We start from the raw sequence: 18,956 nt of genomic DNA on the forward strand, positions 1-18,956 counted from the left end.
ATCAGCGGTACCGCTATATTGTAAACTTACCCCGCCGTTATAAAGGATTTATGACAAACTTTTTTTGCTCATTTTGCACGTTTTTGATGATTTTCCATATTTTTTTTATTGTTTTAATTTTTGTTATCATTTTAAAGAAAATTAAAAAGCCGAAATTATTTTCCTTTTTGAAATTATTTCAAATATTTGACAAATCGCTCACCGCTTTAAGTATTGCGGTGGGAAAAAACGTTGATGAACGAGTTTGTACCATGGTATAAAAAAGAATGTAGTTGCACTCAAAATTTTTTGACGTATTTGGGGATTTTTCAAGTTTCATAATGTTCTTTGTTTTGCTAGAAACGTTGTCACAGCGTTACTGTTTAAGGCGAAATTGTGGTTTTTCGGGATGGAAATTTCAGATGAAAATGCAATGGTCCTCTGAGACAATAATAATATGCTTTAGCACGATTTATGTGCATACATATCTATTGAGAATCAGTAAAACATGCAATTTTATTGAAAAATGGTGGATAATGACACATACATTGGTTAATGACTCTCATCTTTATGGTAGCTTGACCCGTAGACAGAAAAAATACACGAAAAATCCTGCTGTTCTAGCATGGCTCTATTATCATGCCTCTACTGTGGATATTTCTCAAGGCATGTTGAGAAAAAGTGTACCTTCAAAGTCTGCAGTGAGTACTAGGTGTTTAATTTGTTATGTTTGTGGTACACCACATCCATGTCAATGCTAAAAGGGCACAGAATGTGTATAGGTGGGGCTTGTCCCAAGGTGACCCCTGGTACAACGGGATAAAGAACTCTCATAGCTAATAGTAACCTGCAGAGCTACAGGGCATGTGGACTTGTAGCCAATTTATCACCACTAAATTTCCTAAAAACTGCGTTTAAGTATGCTAAACTCTTTAGAAATTGTGGATTCGGTTTACAAGGACCTCCTTTGGGCAATCAATTGACAAACGTGTATGTTTTGTCAGCATGTTCTGAGCTAACGTACGGACACTCAAGAAGTCTATATTCCCTTGCTTTGTATACTTCGATCAATGTTTCTTCCACAAAATCAATTTTCGGGAGCTCGATAAACTTATTACAAACTTACAAAAATAAATATTTCCAACGCATTTTTTTCTTTTTTATTTAAAATAACTATGAAAGTAATTGAGTCGTATCCGTTAGTACGAAGTCCATCAAAATGAGAAAAATTCGTAACATTTTTCAATCTGGCAGCTTGTTTTTGGTGAAATTGTCATTGTCCTCGCAAAAGTTAAGTGGCTAACGTCACATTAAATGGAACTACCTGCATTTTTTGTATCATGGTTTGTACCGTTATGACGGCCGTAATATTTATTGCCTGCCGCTATATTACGTTACGGTCAACTACACCGTCTTTTAATTTCCACCTAATAACTTCTACATTGCTACATTTTTGACAGGGTACTCTACCGCTAGATTACGGCCGCTATAAATATGCACCGCTTTCGAGCCTTAACAGTTACAACAGAGTTGAACTGTTCAGAAGTTGACGTAAGAGGGGTTGGCTCCTCATCACAGCTGCATAGATGATTTCTGTTATGTGATTACAAAATGCGCTGGGAACTAACATCAAGATCAAAGTTGAGGCAGGGTGATGCGTGTCCTCCTGCGAAGTGTAATTTCTTCCTCGAAGTTGTCCGAAAATGGGGTTTTAACAACGGGGTTAAGCAAGCAAACATTTATTGCAGGAACTCATCTACTCTATGCTTCTGGATCTTACGTCAGTGTTGCATGTGACGGGATCTCATCACAGTGCTTACAAAGTAATTCCCTTCTCTATCTTGGAGGTACAGTGGCATCAATCACGTGTTTGCTGGATTTCATCGGTAAGGAATATTTTTGCGGAATTATCTGTTCAGCATCTTTTTACGCTGTTTAACATAGAGCATGTTCGGCCTTAAATCGCATTGCATTAAGGGGTCGCAATCAGATGCGGAAGAGTTAGGCTTCCTGCCTAAACAGAACATTTTAATTCGCTATGTAGAAGGTGTTCAGATGCTAGAAGGAGAAATTCCGTGGCAGTTCTGAATTTCGAGCTTTGGCAGGCCCTTCTCCGGTCGATGTTTTGTAGACGTGTTCAGCCGAAAAGTTACATAATGTGTTATTTAACCAGCCGACATATAAAGCTCTCTCCCTTTTACTCTTCCACAAAGTTATTAAAGTTTTCCAGAGTGAGGGCCGATTTAGGATTGCGTCTTTCTGTTTTGATGGCTTTCCCACCAATAAAATATTAAGTCTAAAGCTTTATTTGTGCTTTATATTTAATGCAATAAAATAAAAAAAAAATTTGGTATTTTCATGTTATGAGAACAAAATCAATACCAAAAGTTTTATGTGAACGTCATTTCACTCTCATCGAGTTTACCGTGCAATATTTTTATCATGGCTTAGCCATAAGCACACATAAAAATATTACCACTTTATTTCTAGAGAAATAGGTGACCATTATGCTTGTGTGCGATACATACATACTTTTGTTTAAATATACATAAAATCTTAAATATATTTCATAAATAGAAAGTATTATTGTAGACCAGAATATGAAGATGGGAGTTTGGAGTTGTTGTTTTGTAGACACACAAGCGCCGCTAAGCTCTATGAGCTTTTTTGCTAAATTTCCATTTTTTTTTCTAGTTATGAATGCGGATTCCTGTTGGTTGTTTTCATTATTTACTTTTACTGCTGTGACCAAACAATTCCTAGAAATGCATAGAAGTACAGTTTTAAACCATGAAACCTAACTGATTCTAACTTCATATTTATCTTTATTTAAATGAAAGTTCAACATAGCTTACTTGCCATGGAAGAGAGGGTAGCGAAGAAATAAAAGAGTAGTGGCAAACTTTTCAAAATTTCGTAAATTACATATTTTTTTTCCCATATTTTAAGAAAAACATCTATAAATCTTTTAACTGAAACTGTGCAAGCCAATTTGAAAAACCTTTAACAAACAAAAAATCAAAAATTCGATAAAATCCTACGGATTTCCAACTTTTTATATGAAGTTCTCTGAATTATTTCGAATATACTGTGTATTTTTATTTAAAACTAGAAGACCCGGCAGACGTTGTCCGGCCTAAATTTGGCCTATCTGCATACATTTTAATAAGCTTTTTCCGTATGACTCTGCCCCCCTCACTTTTTCCTAATCCTTTTATTCACTCCTCCCTACGTCTTTTTCGCTTCATCTATCTCCATCTTCGTCTCATTCTATCTCATTCTCAATCTCCTTCTCTCTTTTCTCTTCTCTCAATTTCTTCTCATTTTTCTGCATCCCTTATTGCCTGTCCCAGAGGGTGGTATGTATTTTATTCCAGTCCCACCGAGTCTCAGTCCCAGTCCTAGTCCTAATCCCAGTCCCAGTCTATCTCTGGATAATATATTACTCTGTACTAAAGCACTTATCAACAGATTTCATTTGATATCCATATTGTATAAAAGCTGTCTAGGCATTCACTGGCCCACGTTTTGGCCTATATCTCGAGACCCTAGTCACCCAGGGGTATGAAAATTACCCTCTACACAACTAAAGACTCTCCTTAATTAAAAAAAATATCATAGTACCTCTAAATCGCGGGCCCCTCAGAACCCCCCCCCCCTCCCCCACCCTCTCGGCGGGCCTGGTGATAGACTATACTTTATATCATTCGCTATAATATTTTTTATTGATAAGCAGGTTGTTTAATTAAACACCAAGCAATTACACGGAAGTATATCCGCACCACCTGAAAATATGGGTGCCACTGCGTATACGTATCATTGTATTATTATGTATAAACAAATAAAAAAATTTGCAATAAAATAACATTGCGACAATAAACTGAGATATAACCTATCCTATCTCTCAAGTTAGGTTAAACTACACGCGTGGTGCAAAACAAATTCAAAATCGTTTCAGTAGTTTAGGAGTCCATCGCGCCCAAAAATGTTGTGACACGTGTTTTTTCTATATTAAGATTAAGAAAATATAAAAACTTATAGTCTAATTTTGAAAAAAAAAAAAAAAAAAAAATTGCCACTACAGTTTTTTCGTTAGCTGCTGTATGCGAATGAAGTAAAAAAAAACATCTGAATAAACTTTGTATGAATATTCTTTTCACTTTATCACATATTAACTAGAACCAAAGTTTCCCTTTGAAATTTATGTTTAAAAATAACTAAAAATTCAAGAGAAACTCCATAAAATATCATTTAAATTTCGAAACTTCTCCAAACAAACTAAATTTTATTTTTAGACATTTTATATACAACTCCCACTTACTTCTCGGACAATCGGGAAGACCGACTTAGGCAAGAACAAGAAAGACTTATAAAAACCACATAAATCATAGTTACATTTCGTAAAGCTTTTTATTAAATACTGCTCAAGGATTGACTTTTAGAAGTATTGCACCTCCATCAACTGAAAGCAGAGTAAACAAGTAAGGAAGGTTAAGTTCGGGTGTAACCGAACATTACATACTCAGTTGAGAGCTATGGTGACAACATAAGGGAAAATAACCATGTAGGAAAATGAACTGAGGGAAACCCTGGAATGTGTTTTTATGACATGTGTATCAAATGAAAGGCATTAAAGAGTATTTTATGAGGGAGTGGGCCATAGTTCTATAGGTGGACGCCATTTAGGGATATAGCCATAAAGGTGGATCAGGGTTGACTCTAGAATGCGTTTGTACGATATGGGTATCAAATGAAAGGTATTAATGAGTATTTTAAGAGGGCGTGGACCTAAGTTCTATAGATGGACGCCTTTTCGAGATATCGCCGTAAAGATGGACCAGGGGTGACTCTAGAATGCGTTTGTACGATATGGGTATCAAATGAAAAGTGTTAATGAGCATTTTAAAAGGGAGTAATCCTTAGTTCCATAGGTGGACGCCGTTTCGAGATATCGCCATAAAGGTGGACCAGGGGTGACCCTAGAATTTGTTTGCACAATATGGGCATCAAACGAAAGGTGTTAATGAGTATTTTAAAAGGGAGTGGGCCTTAGTTCTATAGGTGGACGCCGTTTCGAGATATCGCCATAACGGTTGGCCAGGGGTGACTCTAGAATTCGTCTGTGCAATATGGGTATCAAACGAAAGGAGTTAATGAGTATTTTAAGAGGGAGTGGGCCTTAGTTCTATAGGTGGATGCATTTTCGAGGTATCGCAATAAAGGTGGACCAGGGGTGACTCTAGACTTTGTTTGTACGATATGGGTATCAAATGAAAGGTGTTAATGAGTATTTTTAAAAGGGAGTGGGCCTTCGTTTTATAGGTGTTCGCCTTTTCGAGATATCGCCATAAAGGTGGACCAGGGGTGACTTTAGAATTTGTTTGTATGATATGGGTATCAAATGAAAGGTGTTAATGATTATTTTAAAAGGGCGTGGGGCTTAGTTCTATAGGTGGACCCCTTTTCGAGATATCGCCATAAAGATGGACCAGGGGTGACTCTAGAATTCGTTTGTGCAATATGGGTATCAAACGAAAGGAGCTAATGAGTATTTTAAGAGGGAGTTGGCCTTTCTGGACCAGGGGTGACTCTAGACTTTGTTTGTACGATATGGGTATCAAATTAAAGGTATTAATGAGAGTTTTAAAAGGGAGTGGTGGTAGTTGTATATGCGAAGACGTTTTCCAGATATCGACCAATTTGTGGACCAGGGTGACCCAGAACATCATCTGTTGGATACCGCTAATTTATTTATATATGTAATACCTGCCAAGATTTTAAGGGTTTTTTATTTCGCCCTGCAGAACTTTTTCATTTTCTTCTACTTAATATGGTAGGTGTCACAACCATTTTATAAAGTTTTTTCTAAAGTTATATTTCGCGTCAATAAAACAATCCAATTACCTTACCATATTTCATCACTTTTTTCGTATTTGGTTTAGAATTATGGCATTTTTTTCATTTGTCGTAATTTTCGATATCGAAAAAGTGGGCGTGGTCATAGTCGGATTTCGTTCAATTTTCATACCAAGATAAGGTGAGTTCAGATAAGTACGTGAACTGAGTTTAGTAAAGATATATCGATTTTTGCTCAAGTTATCGTGTTAACGGCCATGCGGAAGGACAGACGGACGACTGTGTATAAAAACTGGGCGTGACATCAACCGATTTCGCCCATTTTCACAGAAAACAGTTAACGCCATAAAATCTATGCCCCTACCAAAAGGATTAGTTAATTTTTGTTCGACTTATGGCGTTAAAAGTATCCTAGACAAATTAAATGAAAAAGGGCGGAGCCACGCCCATTTTTAAATTTTCTTTTATTTTTGTATTTTGTTGCACCATATCATTACTGGAGTTGAATCTTGACATAATTTACTTATATACTGTAAAGATATTAAATTTTTTGTTAAAATTTTACTTTAAAAAAAAATTTTTTTTAAAAGTGGGCGTGGTCCTTCTCCGATTTTGCTAATTTTTATTAAGCGTACATATAGTAATAAGAGTAACGTTCCTGCCAAATGTCATCATGATATCTTCAACGACTGCCAAATTACAGCTTGCAAAAGTTTTAAATTACCTTCTTTTAAAAGTGGGCGGTGCCACGCCCATTGTCCAAAATTTTACTAATTTTCTATTTTGCGTCATAAGTTCAACTTATCTACCAAGTTTCGTCGCTTTATCGGTCTTTTGTAATGAATTATCGCACTTTTTCGGTTTTTCGAAATTTTCGATATCGAAAAAGTGGGCGTGGTTATAGTCCGATATTGTTCATTTTAAATAGCGATCTGAGATGAGTGCGCAGGAACCTACATACCAAATTTCATCAAGATACCTCAAAATTTACTCAAGTTGTCGTGTTAACGGACGGACGGACGGACGGACATGGCTCAATCAAATTTTTTTTCGATCCTGATTATTTTGATATATGGAAGTCTATATCTATCTCGATTCCTTTATATATGTACAACCAACCGTTATCCAATCAAACTTAATATACTATGTGAGCTCTGCTCAACTGAGTATAAAAATAAAAATTTAAGTAAAAGTAAGTGGATGTAAATGTAAACAAAGATTAAAAGTAAAATTAATATAAATAAATACCGCACTTTTTAGTAAAAAGTGAAAGTGAAAAAGTGAGAAACACATAGAGAAAATGTAAAGAAAAGCTCAATGGGGTTGTTTTTACAGGGTGCCGAACAAATGTTTTAACTTTCTTGTTTTGAACCCATGGTCACATTTTCAACTTCTTTTTCTTCATAGTTCGTGAAACGCGCTAGTGTAGACATTTGATAGTGTCTTCTGGTTTATATTCCTAAACTATCAACGATAAAAGCTCTAGGCTACCATTTTATTGCGCAACACTGTACATGTATTACATTCGAGTACATGTTTCACGCAAATAACTAAATCAATTTCGCTTTCATTTCCTAATTGCTTCCCGTTTTGCTGTATTGCCATCTGCAAAGTTCTTCACTCTCGTTTACTATCATCATATTCTATTATTTACTTTCATTCAGCGCAGATTGTAATTATTTATTTAGCAATATCATACACATACATACGTGTCAAATGGATATTTGCTTTTGTACTAATATACGCTCAAATAGTTTTTTGCTCATTTATTAGCTCAATGTTGTCATCTTATTTATATTTTTTTATTTTTATTTCATTTTTTTTTTTGCTACAATGCGTTACTGTTTGTGTTATATTGTTGTGTTTCTGATTAATGTGAATGTTGTTGTTGTTTTATTTTCTTTTTAATTATTCCGGGAAAACAATACATTACATTAATCATTGTACATAAATTGTCACAAATAGTATTTGCCATTTACTTTCGTTTTATTTTTTTTATAAAATATTTGTTTTTTGAGAATGTTTTTTTTTAATAAATAATGGCTGGTTGCGTTTGTTTTTGTGGTAGATTTATTTTTTCTTATTTCTAGTTTTTTTTTAGTTATACATCATTTGTATTTTAGTATTCAGTTATTGTATGTATGCGGGTTGGTTTTCATAAAATTTATCTACTTTCCAAATTTTTCATATTTCTATATTTAATTTTTGAAGCAAAATTATTTTACAAACAGCAAATTTTGTGTAGATTAAAATCTTCATATTACATTTCATATTACTTTTAGTTATATACTGCCACGCAGAACTAAATATATTTAAAATCATCTTTCTTTTATTTAAATAAATGTTTTGTATTTGTTGTTTTTTTTTTTATATATATATATTTAAATTTTCGTTTTTCTTTTTTGTTTAAATGCGAAGACCCGTACTAATAATACTGTAATACCTTCATTTAATCCTTCTAATATATCAACAGAATACATATTTAGCTATAGGTATTCATCCTTATATATATAATAGGGGGATTCGCTTTGTCTGGCCAGATGCATGGATTTCACGGACTATTTATATTCTACAATAAAATATGCAAGACTACGAGAACACCTCATTGAAAAGTTAAAGCGTCAGTATAAATTGGCACAAAAAATTGGCGCAAAAAATAACAAAATGCACACAAAAAAAATATCAAAACAATTGCACAATATTTTCGTGAGTGATAGAGAAACAGCGATGAAGCAGGGTTGATTTTTTATCCTACCATTCATTGCACAAAAAAATACGTAGGTTTGAGTATACTAAAAATTTTACGAATTGCATATTATTATTTTTTTTTTGCTTGCATGTTGCTGTTGTGACTTTACAATCTGTGCAATCCGCGCATTCTGGGCAAGACTTAGCGAAATGCCCTAATATTTTTCATTCAATTTGAGTTTCCATATAGTCACATATAAATACATGAATGATAAGTATGCAATTATTTGTGAATTTCTAATTTCGTTTATAGCAAATTTTGGCTTCCATTCAACGTATTTTTGCAAACAGTCGCTATAAATTTCATTTGCAAGTGCAGTTTAAGTCTTGAATAAAAGAGAGTGGTGGATTACAGACGCGACTTTAATTTGTCATTTAACTGATTTGTCATTCCGTATGCTAAAATGTGTGGGGGTCATAAAGTGAAAGACTGAATTTTAGGGACTTTCCGAATCTTTCAATTTTACGTTCAACTTTTTGTTGAATGAAAAGTTGAACCATCCATACGGTCTCTCTTCTAAGTATTATATTTTCTGGCACCAAAAACATTGCCGAAAAGTAAAGTTATTAAAATATGAAACATTATCTAGTACTTCTCGAATTACTATATTCTTAAAAAAGTGATACCGAGCTACACTGTCTATACCAAAACTAAAACTAAGAAACCTAAATATTGAGTTACATTTTTAGCTTTGTTCGCTCATGACACAAGTCTTACACAATTGTTGTCAGGGCCTATCAAGCCTGTTTTTAAAGAAAAGATAAAAAAGAACAACCTTATTCGATATGAACTAATGCAATGCATGTTATATATGATTGTGTTAGCAAAAAAATATATATATCTAAAGTTTTTCGAATTGTTCAACTTGGTGTTCAACTTTTTGTTGAAAACGAAAGTTGAACCACCTAAACGTTCTCTAAGCTAAATACTCCACTTACTACTACGCTTTATAAAGCTCAGGACTCAGAAAATCTAAGCATAGTGAAAAGAAAAGTGTGATTCGATTTTCACAAATAAAATTTGCAATAACACTGGATCACAAATTCCAATTTTTTTTCTGCACCAGAGACGCCATTATGAAATTCCTATGTAAAATCACCCCCTAATTTCGAAAATCAAAGTTATTTTTAATTCTATGGTAACTTTTTGAGATATTTACGAATAACGGTTTTTTCTAAAATAAAAAAATTGGGTCCACTTAAACATATGTACCAGTAGGGTACTTAAGTATTAAATGGGAATATTTACATGAATGCTTATAACTTTTGTATTAGTGCGTTGATTTTGTTGAATGACGGCTTATTTTTTTGTAATTAAACAGAGCTTGGACAGAAAAAAGCAAATCTGCTAAAAATTAAAAGTTTTCGAGATCCTTCCTCGCAAAATACATATTTTTTTTTATATATTTACAAAAAAAATGGAAAAAATCTGTAATGATTGTTCGTTATCTATGAATCTGCAGGGCCTAGCAAAAAGTGTTGCATGCACAGTTTATAGAGAATTTACCTTTTATTATTACCTTTTAAAAGCTTCAACCCGTTTTGGAATTGCTCAATTCCTTCTTGAGATATATATGATTAAGTGGACACAATTTTTTTTTTTTTTTTTTTGGAAAAAACTGTTATTCTTAAATATCTCAAAAACGTTCCCATAGGATTAAAAATAACCTTGATTTTCGAAATCAGGGGGTGATTTTACATAGGAATTTCATAATGGCGTCTCTGGTGCATTTTGGCTGTAAACCAGTGTAATTATAGTAGAATACAAATTTTAAAAATGGTTTTACTTTATTCAGTTTTGCGCTCAACTTTTTTTGATTTCGAAACTTGTTCGATATAGTTAATTTTTCAGTCAAACATTGCTTTTTAGAGAATCGAACGAACTCTGTAATATCAACTTATTTGAAGTTAACATCACAGAAAATTATTAAGAAAAAGCATTTGTGCAAAACTTATAAAATCTTGTTCAACATAAGGTTCAACTTTTTGTTGAATGCGATAGTTGAACCAATTAATCGATCCACGAGTTAGATACTTCTTCTAGCTGTGAAGAAATGGACCAAATAACAAATTATTAAAAGTTAGACTGTATTTATACTGCGGCAAAAGCTTTTCCCAATGTGTAATTTTGCGTTCAATTTTTCTACTGTATGCAACAGCTGACCCACATAAAGATCTCTCAGCAAAGCATAGTACTTTCCTGCATCGCAACAATACTCAATTTATTTTAAAGTTACCCAACTGAAATTATAAAGCAAAAAAAATATGCTAAGAAATATTTTAACTATTCAATTTCACAAATTAAATTTTTAGCCCTTTGGAAAATATATATTTTCCGAACCAATACGGCCAATACAGTGCTCAATCTGCAAGGAACTAGGACTAAGTCGACTAGGAGTTTAAGGAATTCCTAAGGAAATATTCAGAGGACACAATTCATTTCATGGAGAAAGACCGACAACAAACAGACAACTCGGAAGTACAGTAGGCAGATGATGCCGATGAAGGCCTCTTGGATGAGGTCCGACCTCAACAGGCCAGCGCTGATCGCTAGAAAGTGATACCACCTGATATAGAAGTGGAATGGGTTGCTTTACACGCAGCGGAGTTTTAGGTGCAGAGGTATAATAGCGGCTACTCCCTTTATCAAACAGCACAAAAAAGGTGAAATGTGATAAATGCGAATTAGAAAGAGAGCCTGCATTTTGAACCCACTTCCCTGAAAATTATATTGTTGTTAACTGTTCAACAGGTGCATCGCGCAGCTACAAATTCTCTACATCCCACCACTCTTGGTATAGAAGTAAAGGTACTGTAAAAAAGTGATCTGCATGACGTTAACAGCGCTGTTTGACAAGTTCCGGGACTCAGTATTATCCTAAATTAATACAAGTAATTTTCAAATCAGCTTAGCTACCCAAATAAATGCTCTGTAATGAGGCCCAAGTAAGTGAGAAAGATTGACTACACGATGTTCGCAAGCCCATGGCTCATATAACGGAGTTATGTAAACTCGTATACTCGGGTGTTGTTATAGGGTGCCACTTATACTGACCACAGCTCTTTGTTTGCTATTGTTGTCGGTCAATTACTTCTCAGGTCATTTCACCTTAAATGGCTCAGACAACTTTCTGTCCGGATATTTAATTCTAGCAAACAGGAATTTCTAACTAAAGGTATACCGAAAGCCATGATCATATGTACTGTCGAAAAGGACTCCTGTTTAGCCTTCATAACTCGAACCACCTAAATCGCATATGACGTTAGCCCTGCAATACAACGTGTTTGTGGTTCTTCGGAAATGTTTCTCTGGCAGTTCATATGCGTAGGAGAACTCAAAGATATTAGAAGCTTTTCTGATAGTCCTTCGTTTACGCTCAAAACTTTCTGTTGTCATTTGTGGGGGAAGTTTGCAAACTACATGGGCAGCTTCCACGTGGTCAGTTTAGTGCGATTAGTTTGTGACAAAAAGGTCATCTGATCATAATAATGTAGCGGTAAGCTAGACAGTATTAATTGTGGAAATATACTCACTGCGCAGATTCGGCATTGAACGATAACGTTTTAATGGTAAGCTAGAACGCTCACTGGGTCATAGTGCATTTACTATGCATGTGTGGGTTAATATAAGCGTGCTGTTTAGAAGTTTACTACATTTTACTACATTTCTAATACATTGGGTATTTTCAATCACCACGCACATAAATAAATCGCAAAGAACTAAGAAATCGCCATCGTTTGTTCAAGAATTGTAACTTGACCAGGTCATGACTACTGTTTGATTCTGTATCACGCCGTTTGACCAGGTAATTGACCAACAGACCAATATTGCAGGCAACGGTGCAAAAAATACGTCGCACTTAGGATATCAATGGGATGTGCGTGCTGTGTATGTACTTGAAAAATATGCTCTGCTGGCTCGTTGGAAATACTTGTTTCAAAGTACGCTGATATGAGCAGATCAAAATAACTTATAGCTCCGTCACATAAGCAGTTTTTCATATAGAATTCAAATTTTGTTGCAAGCAAAGCATAAGAAGGAGAATTTGACGTTTGTTTTGGCTAAGGGTGCTTTAACATTTTGCAAGTGAACTAGCTTTTCCCACTTGTTGGTAACTTTTCTAACATTTTTCGCAATTAAAAACTGTAATATAACAATCGAATACGACACAAAATATGTTAGCAAGTATTTTTGTTGTATAGGGAGAATATTTAAAACAGTGCTTCGTGAAATTTTGTATGTGAATGGGCAAGGCCAAGCCTGAAGTTCCTTCATATTTATAATCGCAACATCTTGGTTGATTGTTGCGATGTTACTAGAATGCATAAGCTTGTGTTAAACTCATATATATGAAAATTTTCATTGTACTGCGGCCTTTAGCTAGTGTTCTAAAACTCATAAAAAGATGAAGCATGCTATACGAACTTTGCAATTGAAAAGTTTGTCTTAGATCTTTAAACTAAATTGAATTTCTTAGAATTTCTTTTATAATAAAATATCAAATTCCCACAACTTAAACCTATGAACCGTAACTCATATTGTCAATTTAAGAAAAAACTGACCTTTTCTTTACACTGTTTAAGGTTTACAAAGTTCTACACTTTAGATAAAAAAATAAATGACGTACACGAGTGTTCACTTTTCGCATTTAGTGCTCGGTACTTTGGAAGGCTTGTCAGAGTTAATTACCAGCATAAGCGCTCAAGTAGATAAGTACTTACAAAGCTGGCTTTAATGTTGGCGTACACATTCCTTAGTTATTTATTTTAAGTGCTATGCGTTGAAGAATACAAAAATGTGTACATAACTGTATGCATGTACATACGTATTTTCCAATTTATTTTTTTTTACTAAGCTTACCCAAACAAATACCCAAGTACGCATTTCTTTATTCACATTTCACACATTTACCATAAAAACTAAAGCAATAACAATTGTTGGCGGCCACCGTGGTGTGATGGTAGCGTGCTCCGCCTACCACACCGTATGCCCTGGGTTCACACCTCGGGCAAAGCAACATCAAAATTTTAGAAATAAGATTTTTCAATTAGAAGAAAATTTTTCTAAGCGGGGTCGCCCCTCGGCAGTGTTTGGCAAGCGCTCCGGGTGTATTTCTGCCATGAAAAGCTCTCAGTGAAAACTCACCTGCCTTTCAGATGCCGTTCGGAGTCGGCATAAAACATGTAGGTCCCGTCCGGCCAATATGTAGGGAAAATCAAGAGGAGTACGACGCAAATTGAAAGTAAGCTCGGCCTTAGATCTCTTCGGAGGTTATCGCGCCTTACATTTATTTTTTTAATAACAATTTATGCATGGCTAACTATTTAAGAAATAAGATTTTTCAATTAGAAGAAAATTTTTCTAAGCGGGGTCGCCCCTCGGCAGTGTCTGGCAAGCGCTCCGATTGTATTTCTGCCATGAAAAGCTCTCAGTGAAAACTCATCTGCCTTGCAGATGCCGTTCGGAGTCGGCATAAAACATGTAGGTCCCGTCCGGCCAATTTGTAGGGAAAAATCAAGAGGAGCACGACGCAAATTGGAAGAGAAGCTCGGCCTTAGATCTCTTCGGAGGTTATCGCGCCTTACATTTATTTATTTTTTTTTTTTTTTTTAACTATTTAAGTGTGCATGAAATGTATTTCACTCTCATCATTTTCTTATATTTCTTTAAATTTCCATCTCATTTTGCGAGTATACGAGTATATACACTGAAAGAAATGGTGCTAGTAAAATCAACAAATCGGTTCTGTTGTTCTTGACTTAACGGTGTAATTGATGGAATTACGATTAATTCGACCGAGTTCTTTGTCAAACGAACAAATTAGTTTAGTCATTTCCACAGAAGAGAAATTGAAGCGGAGTCGACAGCAGTTAAAACGTTTTTCCATTATGCACAGCATCTGTACTGATGGCTTTTAAAACGTTGTTCCACTGAGCAATACCGTTTGTAGGAACGGATTTAAAATGTTACTATCGCAAAAAAAATATGTATTGGTTTGTTTTTTAAATAAGAAGTATATTGTAGAATGCTTGCAGTTTATTTATTTCATACAGAAAGTTAATTCGGCATCAAAACAAAAATGCATTTTTAACTCTTCTTCTTCGAGGCTCACTCAATTCGATCAAAGACGATAAAAAAATAGTTTGTCCATTATAATTTTTTCACAGAATTTGACAAAATAGTCCTTCATTTGACCAACACTAAATTTTTGGGAATTGAAATAGCAACGACAATCACAAACCTAAATATAAACAATAAATAAAATAAAAATTACAGCAAGTGCACTTAAAACGTTTTTCCACATTACTTGTTCTGGAGCATTTTTTTGAGGGATACTTTTATTTTTCCTGGTTTTATGTGCATTTCCACTATTTCTTAACTTTTTGTTTTTAATATCTTTCCAATTTTCAACATTACATTTCCTGTTTGTACCTCTGTTACACTTATCAATTACCTGCGATCGTATAATTTTGCGTGTAACTTACAACGTTCTTCCACGGACTGACATCTTCTAATTGCTTTCGAATTGCCCTTTAGTACGTAATTTTAACTTATTTGATGCTTTAGAGATGCAAGAGGGTAACAGTAACGGAAATCTGCAAAAAAACACGTTTTGCAAAAATTGGCTTTTAAAACGTTATTCGCGGCTCCGCTTCAATTGTCGCTCTTAAGTTAACAAAATTCTGTAAAATTGACAGATTCCTGGTCAACCTAACTGATTTTTCTGTTAAAACAACTGATCTCACTGGTTATTTCAAGAGCGATCAGCTGTCAATACATGAGCAAATTTCAAAGAGAAATTTACGCTCACTGCGCTCTCTACTTTGTACTTATGACGGTGGTGCCACTTGTTAATAAAAAACACCAAAATAAGGAAACCATCAAATCGAAAAAACACACAGAATGGGAAAACAACAAAAATCTAGTTTTTCAGTTATCAATACAAAACAAAAAAAACCTTTTTTGAATTTGTTGTGCAAAAATTATGAAATACCAGGACACCTATCTATCGGGTACAATTTTGCAACTTATCGTCCAAGCGAAATGCAAAATTGCGCCCTCTTGTTGCAAAAGTTTTGTTTGAATGAACAGGATTTTTCCAAAGTTAGTAATTTGTTCAAGTAGTTTGCTCAAGTTTTTACGAATTTTCACTCACGCGAACGAATTTAGTGAGATAATAAAAAAAACCCTTTTTTAATGTTAATGTTTCCGACAACCTAAAAGTTTGAGTTGTTTTTGAATCGTTTCAACTTAAAGTGTTACGAAAATTAAACTTGCCGAATTACATGTAATGTTACTCCAGTGGTGAATTACCTTCCTGCGATTTGGTTCTTTACTTTTCTATAACTTACAAGTTCTCTTTTTAAAATGTTACGTCAAACATTTATACTACGAGTTTTGTTCGAAACAATCAAGTGTGGCAACTACATACGAGAGAAGAAATTGAAAATGAGCTGAGCTGCAACTGAAAGAAATGAGAATCAGTTTTGTGACTACTATTTTCATTTCTATTTGCAAAGCGAAGTACAAAACTATAAATTAAATAAATTATAAAATATAAAATTTGGTGAACGTGCGTTTAATAAAACAAAATAATAATGTGTATAATGTTTAATGTGTGCCAGCATATTTGATGTAGCCCAATTGATGTTCGGTTAGTAAGTGCCACCGATGTGTAGCGTGCTCTGCCTGCCACACCGTATGCCCTGGGCTCGCACCCCGGGAAAAGCAACATCAAAATTTTTGAAATAAGGTTTTTCAATTAGAAGAACATTCTCGGCAGTGTTTGGCAAGCGCTCCGAGTGTATTTCTGCCATGAAATGCTCTCAGTGAAAACACATCTGCCTTACAGATGCCGTTCGGAGTCGGCATAAAATATGCAGGTCCCGTCCGGCTAATTTGTAGGGAAAATTAAGAGGAGCACGATGCAAATTGGAAGAGAAGCTCGGCCTAAAATCCTTTTGGAGGTTATCGCGCCTTACATTTATTTACAACTTTTTTTGCTCATTTGACTACTAAAACGGTCAATCACGAATCAACGATTTGTGCGCAGTTGATTTAACATCTTGTTGCGATGGATAAAAATTGACAGAAATTTCGGTTGATTTTACCAGTCTTTTTCTTTCAGTGTACCGACTTTGACCTTCAGAAGTCAGCAAATATGGATCATAGGATGGTCAAGAAGTCTCTGGAGGCTAAATGACATTTGACACCAACACATAATCACGTACTTATATATGTACATTAGAGCGGATGAAATTTTTTTTTCATCAGGAGTATAGCAAATACGTAATCTAAAGATGATTCTAAGAAAAATTGTTGCAGACAACATAGCTCTACGTCCCATTTCGAGTCCCCCACTTTTGCAAAATAGATATTTTGCCGTACGAATGTAGGGTTTGGCCAAAAAATTTTCATAGCTTCTGATACCTATATTTTCAAGTAATAAGCAAGAAACCAAAATTTCATACAAATATGGAAGAAGATAATGCAAAACGCAAATTAAAAACATTAAATGAATTCTTCAATAGCAATTTTTCTTAGAATCATCTGTAGATTACGTTTTTGCTATACTCCTGATGGAAAAAAATACATCCATACAATTTGAACCGCTCTAATGTACATACATATATACATTGTATGTGGCGGTAATAAGAAAAGAAATGGAAAACCATCTTAGCACGTGCATCCTTATCTCAACAAATTTTTACCTTTGTTTATGGGCATGTAAATATATACATATGTACATATGTATATTGTAAGGCTGTTTTATTATGTATACATTTTGATATGTACGTGTGTGAAATAAGCAGGACTTAAGTTAGTGGAAAGACAATAATCCTTCATGAATTTAATATTCATAGCAATTTTTCACATATTTGTTTTGCATACCGATTATAAGAATGTCTGCATATTTATATTTATGTATATTTTCGCCATTTTTTTTATTGATCACAAACTTACAAATTCATACTCATTTCACTTGACGTGTAATGTTTGCTGAATAATTAACCCGATATTAGCGGTGTGAAAAAATTTACATAAAATGTGAAGCGAGGCTGCTGAAACGAAATTAAAACTGATGAATGTCCGAGAGATTTTGAGTATTTTTTGTTTTTTTTTTTTTTTGTAATAAAAATTCAGATTTTACTTTTATATGTGGAATTTTATGGAAAATTTCGAAAAATAAAAAGGATGCATGGTTCGACATGATATTTCTATAGGGATATCTGAGAACTAAAACATTTTCACCTAGGACAATTTTTCGACCCGGACTTTTCGACTCCGAAAAAAAATAATTATTATTTTCCGTCCCTGATTTAAATGATTCCCGATTAAAATGCATGTATTTTAAAATTATGAAATAATTGTAAAATAAGTCAAATAATTAAATATGTATTTTTTTTGTGGGTCCTTGATAATGAAACAAACAAATTTTCTGAAAATTTTTATATTTCTACATATGAAGATTACTTCATTTAATGATTCTCAAATTATAATAAATAAACAAACGTAAGGCGCGATAACCTCCGAGGAGATTTTAGGTCGAGCTTCTCTTCCGATTTGCTCGTGCCCCTTTTTAATTTTTCCTACAAATAGGCGTGACGGACCTACTTGTTTTATGCCGACTCCGAACGGCATCTGCGAGGCAGATGAGTTTTCACTGAGAGATTTTCATGGCAGAAATACACTGGGAGTGCTTGCCAAACACTGCCGAGGGGCGACCCCGCTCAGAAAAATTTTCTTCTAATTGAAAAACCTTATTTCTAAAATTTTGATGTTGCTTTGCCCGGGGTTCACAGGGCATCCGGTGTGGAAGGCGGAGCACGCTACCATCACACCACGGTGGCCGCTATAAACCATAAAGAATTAAAGGCGAATTATTTGCATTGCAAAATAATCAAAATAATCACTAAGTTTCAAAATCTTCTTTTTGCATATTTTAACTTAGATGATCTCTTAGTTTTTGGTTCTCTAAGAGTTGATTCTTTGAAAACGTCGTAAAGATAATCGGTTAACCTAAAAATTGTCAATTAACCTAATTTTATTGATTTGAACTATCAAATGATTTTATATATAAACATTTAATCGGCTACAAATCCAAATAATGAAGCAAAGTAAAAACAGTATTTATAAAATTTGTTTAATCTCGAAGATTATAAGATTTTTTTAGTTCTCAACTAATAACAATTAATGAAAAAAAAATAGTCATTATTTTGGGGCCTTCAAACAAATTAATATTAAACATATTTTTTTCTTCCTCTCTATATAGAATTAAATAATATTTATTTGCGTTACGAAATAATCAAGATTTCTAAATTTTTTAGTTCTCAAATAATAGTTGATTCGTACAAAACATCGTCAATCGGCT

This window comes from Eurosta solidaginis, chromosome 1 (genome assembly GCF_040869045.1).
Source record: "Eurosta solidaginis isolate ZX-2024a chromosome 1, ASM4086904v1, whole genome shotgun sequence".
In the NCBI taxonomy this organism is placed as follows: Eukaryota; Metazoa; Arthropoda; class Insecta; order Diptera; family Tephritidae; genus Eurosta; species Eurosta solidaginis.